Genomic DNA, 3,351 nt, shown 5'->3' on the forward strand with positions numbered 1-3,351 from the left:
GGGCCTAAGGGAGGCCATAGGCAAACCCCACCCACATAGTGAACCCCCAACCAGAGCCCCATGATTTATCCCCTACCCCAAGTGCTATCAACCTAGGGCCATAAATACCCTTAGAAGGTCAGCCCCAAGGGAACATCTCCCCTTTCCATCTCTGGCATTGGCAGCAGGGAGCTGGGGTGAGTGTAGATGGCCACTAACCAGCTTCCCTACTGCCCTCCCCCATGCAATCTCATTTATTCATCCATCCATCCATTCACCCATTTGACAAACATATATGAAGCTTCTCCTGTATGTCTGACATTGTTCTCTCTGTTGGAAGCAAAACCAAATATCACGGTAGGAGTGATAACCAACAACCACACCCCCTGACCACCAAAAAATGTCCCATGGTTCCAGCTTTCAAAAAGTTCTCTGGCAATTATGACATTGAGTGATTGTGCTGAGACAGGAATGAGAGCAGGGTGCTGGGGGGTGCGCACAGTGGGGCCAACTGCCCAGTAGGGTTAGGTGCAGAGAAGTTTCCATTTGAACTGGAAATGGGAAGGGAAACAGGCTAGGGAGAAGAGAAGTACCTAGTCTCTGGAGGGGGAGTGAGTGGAGAGAGAAGAGAGGGGGGAGGCAAACGGGAGGAGATGACCCACTGTTCTCCTTCCCCAAGGACGATCAGAGTGGGGAGGATGTGTCAAGCATGAGGCAGTGAGGAACCATGAGGGGAAAGCCCAAGGAAATTGAGGCATCTCTTTCCCTTGGGGTCAGTGTGATTTCAGCTGTTCTCAACTTCCTCCCCTGACAGGTTCCTCTCCCATCTTCAAAGGCTGGAGCCAAAGTAGTCGTACACTCCAGAGCCAAACCACTCGGGTTCAAAACCTGGCACTATCATCCCATTTTAAAGTTGGGAAGCTGAGGCCCAGAGAGGTGAGTTGACTTGCCCAAGGTCAAACAGAAAGTGCAGAGCCAGGTTCTCCTGCCACTAATTGAGAACTTTAAAAATGTTTTCAGTGAAATTTTCTTTCCTTTATGAAAGCCTAAGGAGTTGGGGCATCCGAGCCCTCTGCAAGGACACAAGAACTCAGGACTGTGCAGTGACTGTCCCTCTCATTCACACAGAAGCTGAATTTGAGGAAAAACCTACCCAGATCGAGTGCAGTGTCTGGCTTGGAACCATAACAGGTGCGTGGCAGCCCCTTTTCTGGCCACATGAGGTCAGCATTGAGTCACCCACTGCTTCCACCTAGCCTGCACTGACAGGAAGCCCTTCTGGGAACACTTCGGGAACGGGGAGAGGGACCATGGCAGTCATCTGGAAAGGTGGCCCGCGGATTTTGACCACAGGATAGTCAGGGTCCTGACTTCACTTCCTCAGCCCCAGTCTTCTCCGAGGCTGGGCCCCTCCCATCGTCTTCTGTCTCTGCCAGTGTTTTCTGGTTCCCTTTGTCATGCCCCTCCTCAGACCCTCATTCCCCACTTCCACACACCCCAGCCAGGCTCATCTTCAGGAAACAGGTCTGGTTGCCATGATGACCAGTTGGGTCTTTTCACAGCCACCCCCCCTCACCCTCTTTTGCCTGGGCTTTTAAGGAAGGGTCATGTGTGTGAGTGGCAAAGAGGGAGGGTGGTCTTTTATCTCTTGGGAGCTCTGGGATTGGCTGAAAGATGGGCTCTCTCTCTTCTAAAGCCCCGTGAAGTGGAGACGGGAAAGCAGCAGGGATGGCAGGCCAGAGTAAGATAACAACTAAATGGGGAGGGTGCGGATCCTATCTGGGTTAGGAAAGGCCAGGGTTAGGACCTCTGCTCTCTGTCTGCAGTGAACTGGGTGGGATGAGCTGAAACCAGAAGAGGAGGGGCTGGAGTTAGCTGTGAGGCATGAGTTCCCAAAAACCATGGGCAGGAGACATTGGAATGAGCCACCAAGTGAGATTCCTTCTGCCATGGGAGCGAAGGAGAACCCCTGCCTCTTAAGGACCACATCTTCCCCTGTTTGGGCAGGGAGGATGAACTCAGTGACCTGGGGAGGACCATGCAGGCTGGATAGTTCTGAAGCGATAGGCGGACAGAGGGCCCCCTTCACCTCACCTGGAAAGGGAAGAGTAGGAAAACGGAGGCAGAACCAGGAGTGGGGGGTGTGTCTGTGGTGGGGGTGGAGGTGGTGGCTCTTCTGCACCAGATGAGGGACAGGATCGTCCCAGCAGATTGGTGTGCTTTCCCCTAGCCCCAAAGATCAGAAGTCCAGGCTTTGCCTCAAGCTAACTTCCTACCCCCAAATATCCCCATGGACTTCTGAATGGGAAAGATCTGGATTCTAGGACTAGCGCCGTGAGTCCTAGCGGGTGACCTTGTGTAAGTCACTTACCCTCCCTCTGCCTCGGTTCCTTGTGGGTAAATGGAGACACAGTGACTATATGTCAAAGCCTTTAATGTAGCACATGACACACAGTAGGAGGCCATAGTGACTGTGCACACACAGATTGATCATGCATTGGCTTTCTCCTACTCTATCATAATGATTACTTTCCATGTGACCCCCCCGCCCCCACCTTAGACTTGATGCTCCTTGAGGGTAGAAAATTGTGTGTTTCATTTCAGAACAGGGCACACAGTATGCATCCAGAAATGAATGAATGAGTGAATGAATGAATGTCAGTTTCCTTTCTGCCTGTCTTAGGTGGTGCAGAGAAAAGCAGGGTGGATAGAAGACACGAAGACTAGGCTGCCTGATCTGTGGTCTGTGACTTTGCCTCCTACACTCACAGAAGAAGGCCAGAGTCTTAGAGATTGTCCAGTCACCCTCCTCCCTGCACAGATGAGGAAACTAAGGCTCAGAGAGGAGAAGGCACTTGCCCAAGTTCACACAATACATTAATGGCAGAGCCTGGTTTCCAGATCTCCAGCCTGGGGCAATGTACACACTTCAGTGCTTCTCTGGGGCTCTTCTAGGGAGCGAAGATGGCTCAGTAAAGGCTGGTTCCAATGTCCTCCTCTCTGCCCTCTGTTAGTCCTTCCTTACTTCTAGCTCCAAGCCTTTTCCCTTCATTCTATTCCATGCCTGTTCAGCTGGGACTGGCCTCTGAAGTCTGACTCCTGCCTTAACCGTTTACCACCCAACTGCGAATAAGGCTCTTCCCTAGGGTTCCAAGACTCAATTTCCTCTCCCACCCTCAGCCCCAGGAACTTGCGGGAACCAAGGATGGGGAGGGATGTTGGTTGAACCTCTGGCGCCCCCTTCATGGAGAATAGACAGAGAGGAGTTGCAGCATAGACCTTCCTAGGATGTTGGGGTGGGCGTGTGGTGAGCAGGGCTGGGAGTGGAGAAAGGGTGCACGGAGCCCCTGTTGCTTCTCCCCTTTGGGGGGT

General features: G+C 52.4%; 1 long non-coding RNA gene across 1 annotated transcript; it reads left to right on the forward strand.

Annotated features, from left to right (window-relative positions):
- The first annotated feature begins 790 nt into the window (after positions 1-790).
- LOC139077345 (uncharacterized) lies at positions 791-2,800 on the forward strand. The gene is made up of 3 exons (XR_011529772.1): positions 791-915; positions 1,108-1,170; positions 2,663-2,800. It is a non-coding gene; the product is annotated as an uncharacterized lncRNA (long non-coding RNA).
- Positions 2,801-3,351: the final 551 nt, after the last annotated feature.

Source organism: Equus przewalskii, chromosome 19 (assembly GCF_037783145.1).
Source record: "Equus przewalskii isolate Varuska chromosome 19, EquPr2, whole genome shotgun sequence".
NCBI classification, from domain to species: Eukaryota; Metazoa; Chordata; class Mammalia; order Perissodactyla; family Equidae; genus Equus; species Equus przewalskii.